This window comes from Petaurus breviceps, unplaced genomic scaffold (assembly GCF_028583685.1).
Source record: "Petaurus breviceps papuanus isolate PSGF00001 unplaced genomic scaffold, PetGlider_PUasm1.0 174, whole genome shotgun sequence".
Classification (NCBI taxonomy): Eukaryota; Metazoa; Chordata; class Mammalia; order Diprotodontia; family Petauridae; genus Petaurus; species Petaurus breviceps.
Genome location: NW_027185761.1, coordinates 52,591,472 through 52,598,624, shown reverse-complemented (window position 1 = coordinate 52,598,624; position 7,153 = coordinate 52,591,472).

The following is a 7,153-nucleotide window of genomic DNA, read 5'->3' as shown; positions in this document are numbered from 1 at the left end:
CTTTGTCTTGTGTGTTTAGAGAAATAAGTACATCTCCTAAAATATTTTTGTTCTCACAGTTTAAACTCTTAAAGTATTTGTCAGTGCAGAGAACTGGGCCCTAAAGGCCAAAGGCTAACTGTTGCCAGAACCTAGCTAGCTCTTGGACATATTTCAAGTGAACCTGTTAGGATAGGGGATTCTGATAGAATTTTTATTTGGTTTTCTAAGGGTTGCGTCCATTATTGAGGAGAGTAATGGGTTCTTCCCCCTCTATTCATCTTTTAACTCTCTTCCCTCTCCTTGAGTTCTCAGAGAGGCATCCGTTCACAATTCCTAAACAATATAGCTTTAAAACTCATTCCAACACTGCATAGGCTGTCAGTGGGAAGACTTGAGTTCGGACTCCCTAGTTTTTAGATCCCAGAAGCGCAAGGACCAATAGCCATAGAAGGAATTCCTCCTCACGAGAATCCATGTTTACTTAAATTATTTTTTTTTATCATTTTCATTTTAACTTGGCTCATATTAAAATAATACAATAGTACTAGTTTAAAAAAAACAACAACTTTGTAATGAAATGTCCATTATGCTGATAAGTTTCTATAAACTGCCATCTTGGAAATATCCTGTTGAGTGGGTGTTGGTGTTTGTAACAATAACGTTGTTTTCATACTATGTGATGGCAGATTAGCACGCTTCTCTGCAGTGTTAACAGTTGTAATTAAGGAATAAACAGTACAGGGTGTCAGTCCGATGACAATTTCATCTATAATGTCACAATACAAAATGTCACAAAATATTAGAACTGTTATAGAACTACAAAAATATCAAATTAGGTTTAGTCTTAAAAGCTGAAAGCCTTTAAGAAAAAAAAAACCTGGCATAGAGACCACCACAGTTTTATACCTTCTCAAGAATGTTCTGTCAGGAAGATAAATTGGTAATTTTTCTTCTGTTACATTACAGTTTGGTTTCTAGCCATCCAGTCGATTTAGCAGGAGAATGCAGGGTGTTTTTTTTTTTTTTAGCAGCTTTGAATTTGTAAACAGATTTAGATGTAGTAGAAAGGAACATGATAAGGGTTTTTTTTTTACATCAAATCTTCCCTAGCATATGTACATAAGAAGGTGAATTAAAGCAGTATGAAACTTATTTCTCTTTAGTCAAGAGGAAAAAAAAAACAACCTCTAAACATTTGTTAAGATGGTAAAATATTATGTCAAGCAAATAGGCACATTTCAGAATTAAACTGGTTGATAAGTTAACAAACAAATATTTGAACATAAATTTCCTTTGAGTTTTGTAAATTAAATCACTCAACAGCTTAGTTAAATTGCATTCATTTGGGATTTAAAATGATCCTTTTGAAGGATTTTTGCTAAGTTGAATAACTTGACAAACAAAATAGCTGAAGTCTAACGGTGATGGGCAGTAAGATGGAGATTTTTCCAATCTTAGATACAGCATTTTCTCTATTGATGGATACTTTAAAAAACCTCCAATAAATTTAGAGATGACTTTCATTTCTGGTTCTAACAGAGACTTTTGAAGAGGATTTTGATTTTTTTTTTTTTTGCCTTTTGGACTGTAACAGATTGCACCACATGGTGTGTATTAAAAAAAAAAAATCCTCAGAGGGACCTTACACACCCCATTAAAGGGTTTTATATTCTTCTTTGCAAATTATACCCGTTTAGATGGGAATTTGCAGATTGTGTTTTAAGTAAGGAAAGAATTAAACAATATTTTTGTTTCTGCACTCTGATACTAAGATACCAGCAAGGAGTCAATTTAGAAATATTCTCAGCTCTAGCTCTTTGACTTCTCACCCGTTTTCTTTCCTAGTTTCTTTTGCTTGCTTACTGGGTCAGTGTGCCCTCAGTCCTTTAATGAAATGATGGGGATCATATTTTAAATAATAACCAAAATTTTTGAAGAGAAGTCTTTTACAAGAATTTGGGACTGCAATCTCTCTTAGTATATTGCAAATGCATAAATATTCAAAGCTATTTTTTTTTCCCCTGAAAGAATCCTGGCTTATGACATCTTTAACTACGAGATATGCTGGCTTGGTTTTCTGTTTGGAACTAAGGTTAATGTTTAGGGTGGTAGTTCTCAACCCTTTCTGGAGTTGTGGCATAGAGCCCCCCTTCCCCTTCCCCATTTAAAAAAATGTTTTATGCCATGCTGGTTTTTATATCGATTTTAAAATGAAAAAAATTTGGGAGTTTTCTGAGTCTCCTTAAGATAATTGGAAAAATCCTAGAGCTTGGTAAAATAATAGCTGATCTTTATATAATGCTGTAACATTTGCAAATAGCCTTATACATATTATGTCATTTGATCCTCAGAACAACCCGATGAGGTCAGGACCTCAAGTATCATACTGTCTTTTATGGATGAGGATCCTGATACTGAGAAAAGTTAAATGATTTGCCTAGGGTCACATAGCTAGTAAATACCAGATATGGAATTTGAATCCAGGCCTCTCTGCTCATTCCTAGCCCATCCCTCTTTCCACTTTATCCCACTCCTCCAGTTTCACTGTAGCTATAAAATGGACTTAGGGTGTGTGTCTGTTGCACAAAACCTTAAATTTGATTATCGAATTTTTCTCCTAGACGATTTACTGATGCCTTATTTTTCCTTTCATAGTTAATTAATTGGCATCTTTCTATAAGACAGCTCAGTCATTTATTTTGGGAAAGGAAATTTGGATCAAAATACAAGCATTTATTAAGCACCTACCATATGCCAAGCACTGCTAAGCTTGAGGATATCAAAACAAAACAGACCTCACCCTCAAGACACTGATGGGGAGGCTAAATAGTTTAAAAACCAAAAAAGGAGGTTTTTGGTTTGTTTTTAACCTAGAATCAACCAACTTTAATCGATGATCCCAGATCCCTTCCAGCTCTGATATTCTAAACCTCAGTCTATAATGCTGGTCAGAATGTCCTGCTGTGACCTCTCCTAGAGCTGAGGTCTTGAGATGGTGTTATTCGAAGTGCTAATGACTTTCAAGCCCTCAGAAAAAGAAACCAGTTTGAGATTTGGAACAGGAAGATAGTGAATGAATAAAAAAAGGAGAAGGGGAAGAGGCAGTGGGAGATAGATTTCTTTAAGAGGGCTTTAAATTGGAAGAAGAGATTTTTGCTTCTCCCATGACTCAGGACCTGATTTTCTTGACTATGAAATTTAATCCCCCATTGCTAATAAAAAAAGCTTTCCGGGATAAATATGGAGACATGTCACATTTCAGTAACCAAGACGGGAAATAATTTGTTGACTTGACACCCCTGATATTGTGATCTCTCTTTGAATGAGGCTGAGATTATATACTTGCTAAAATTAAACAAAAGGAAAAGTCTATTCCAAAGAAAGGAGGAAAAATGTTTCCACACATAATTTCACTGCTCAGGGTTAAATTTCCCTGCTTTGCAATGAAAAGACTTGAGCTAGAGATAAAGTATATACACCTGTTGTATAACACTTTTATAAATAAAACGCATCTTTTAAACTGTAATGCTTTTAAAAAATAATACTGCTGAAGTCTTTGTACTGAAAGACTGGGAAAGAGGAATGAGAAGTTTTAATTGAAAAGGTAATGAAATTGTCTCCTACTTCAAAGAGTGATCCTTGGAGAGTACTCACCTTAATAATATTAATTTATTCTCATCTTGATTTAATGCTCTGAGGACAAAAGAATTTTTTAGTTATGCAGCCAAACTTGACTTCTTTGAGAGCAGGTTATAGAGGACTACTGAAGAGCTTATGTCTCTCATCCTGGTAGAAAGGTGGTGGGCTACAGTTGCTGAGTGAGAGTATATGCTGTCAATGTGGTTAATGTGGTGGGCTGTTTTGATTATATTCTTTGTTACCAGGTAGGGTTCTTTTTGAAGGGGTAGTCAAAAGTAGCATTCATAATAACAAAGTTAAAAAAGGCAAGGCTAAAATTTTCCTGATGTCACAATCACCTTAGGGCAATTCAATCCTATTTATTGTTAGATACATTCTCTTGTCTGTTTCTTCTTTTCTTTCAGTCACACATTACTTGGTCTCGTTTGAGAGCATAATCACTCTCAGACCCTCTGGCCATCCATTTCCTGTAAATTAAAGATAACTGTAAAACTTGTCTCCTTGCTAAAAGGTATCCTTTGAATACCTAGGTAAGGAGTACTGTAAGCTTCCAGGTGGGAAGAGAATCCGAGGGCATTCATCTGTCTTCCCAGCCAATCACCAAGGAGCCCGTGATCAACCTCTGCTCTCTCTTCTTTTGAGGTATATCAGACCAGGCTGCTGCCTTTCAGCCTTGAAAAGGTCAGGAGCATGGGCCACCAGACATCTGGGAATTGGAGTCCCTGTTAGTTTTTGCAGGTAGCTAAGGCTGCTGAGGAGTGAAGTCCTGGGTGACTTGCTTGACCTTGAAAAGTGGTCGATCAAAGGCTAGCTGAGAGGTAGTGACGGGGACTTCTTTGTCAGCTATGCCATATATTTGAAAGTGAACTCGGAGGGGCAAATGCTATGTAGCATTTTAATCCTCTGATTTAGGTGATGCAATGGACAGAACAGTGGCCTTGGCATTAGGAAGACAAATCTGCCTGAGTTCAAATCTGGCCTCAGACACTAGCTGAGTCATCCTGGGCAAGTTATTTAACCCATTTTGCCTCATTTTCCTCATCTGTAACATGAGCTGGAGAAGGAAATGGCAAACCACTCCAACATCTTTGCCAAGAAAACCCCAAAGAGCCTGACATGACTGAAATGACTCCACAACAAAATTTCCTGATTGAAACTACCCTCCCCAGGGATTGAGATGATAGAGGGGAAAGTGTGCCCACAGGTGTTAAGGAAAATTGTGATTTAAGCTCATGCTGTATCATTTGCAAAAGCTAGTTGATGTTAGGTGGTTAAATGATATTGGGGTGTCAGTAATCACTAAAGGGTATTGATAATGTAAGGAACGTGCTATGAGTGGCAGTTAATATCAAGGAAGACACACCAGAATAAGGATTTGAGCCCCTAGCATTTGAGGAAAGTCACTCTCTTTCAGGGTACCCATAGGACCCTGAAGGAAAACAAATGGAAGTTGGCATAAGGATAAAGGTAAGAACCTGTAGATTATTTCATCTCTGGAAGACTGCATCAGTAGCAGGAGGCAGTGTTTGATATGGTTTTCTTACATTCCTTGTCATTAGATTATCTGTCATTTGAAAATGCTGAATATTTTACATGCATACATCCAGAGAAACACCTGACTTATTACAAACATTTAGCTCAGCCTTGTCCAATAACTAACTGATCATGGACAACTCCCCCAGGCCTCCCGTTCCTTAACTATAAAATGAAGGGATAAGCTAGACATTTTCTGTTTTCTTCCAGTTCTCTGATTTTTTGGGTTATAGAATTCTAATACAAATAAATTTTATAATTCAGCCATTCCAGCAAGCATTTAATAAGTGTCTATTACGGTATGTGTCAAGTACTGGGGACAGTAAAAAAAAAAATCATCCCTGCCCTCAGGGAGCTTACATTCTACATTCATGTAATAGGATCCATAGGATTCTTTCTAGTTACCACCTAAGCCCTTACCCCCCCCCCACACACACACACACACACACACACACACACACACACTCACACATACTTCATTTACCATAAGGAAGCTTGGGCCTAGAAAGATAAAGAAATTTGGTCAAGGTCACATAGAGAGGGAAAGAGCAGGCCCTCTGCTTCTAAATCCCGTTTTCTTTGCACTATACCAAAATATGATCTGTAGTCAGTTCTGTTGTTTGTTAACAGGTAGGTTGGAATTTAGTCCTTCAAATCCTTTAGTGAGAATTGAAGGACAAAGTATTTGAATTTAAGAAAGTATTGGAAAGGTAACAAATTTTAATGACAGAATATAGTCCATGTAACTGTTGACCCTAATTCTCTTCTCCCCAGCTAAGTCTGTTTTAATGTCAGAAATCAATAAATCAACAGGCATTTTTAATAGTTGATTTTTTTTCTTATAATAGAACTTCGGTGAAATAGCATTTTAAAAATTCTGAACTTAACCCTTCCACCACACCCAGGGCAGAGAACCCAAACATTTTGAGATACACAGAACACAAAGTGGAACTGTGCATGAAATTGTGACTCACTGTTTCATGTTACTTGGTTTTCTTTTCCCTTTCAGTACTGTTCCACTTGATTTCTTTCTGAACTTCTGTCTGTTGTCGTCTTGTGTAGTTAAAAAAAAAAATGGTTCATTGGCCTTCTTTTTTCTTTTTGTATCCCAACCCAGTCTTTCCGCAATTCTTTCTCTCTCTGTTTAAAATCCCAGAGCGAAAAACCAAACAAACATTGTAACAAATAAAACATATTCAAAACAAATAAAATGAATGCAAGCATTTCTCACCAGGCTGCACTCCAGAGTCTCGATCCCCCAGAGATCAGTTAGCCTTGGAATTCATACTTCCCAAGCCCCCTAAGCTCCTGGGCCCCTCCCTCTGGATAGTTCCTCCCAAAAGCTCCATTTAAGGAGCCAACCCTCTTTTTTCTCAAGAGGATGAACTTCTGACTTCATGCCCCTCCCAACCCATTTTTTTTATATTGTGCCTCTCCATTAGAATATAAGCACCTTGAGGATATTTGAGGTCTATTTTGGTGCTTGCATTTGTATCCTTGAGTTTAACACGGAGTCTGGCATATAGTAGGTGTTTAATAGATGCTTGCCGACTGACTACCATATCAGCCATATCCAAAAACAAATGTCTCTGTACCTTGAATCCATCACCTTTCTGTCAAGAGGTAGGTAACATGCTTTATGACAGATTCTCTGGAGACAGAGGGAGAGAAGGGAACAAGCATTTATTAACACCTACTATGATGTGCCAAGTGCTTTATAAATATCTCACTTGAGACTCCCAAGAACTCTGGGAGATAGCTGCTAATAGTCTCCCCATTTTACAGTCGAGGAAACTGAAACAGACAAAGGTGAAATAACTTGTCCAGAGCCCTGCAACTAGGGAGTGATTGTGACTGGATTTGAACTCAGGTCTTTCTGACTCTACTGCACCACTTAGCTAGCATGGTTAATGCTTTGGTCAAGAGTTTGTAAGTCTTTCAAGGATGTTTTTCTTTACAACATTGTGTTTGTATAATTAATTAGTCACCTGGTTCTGCT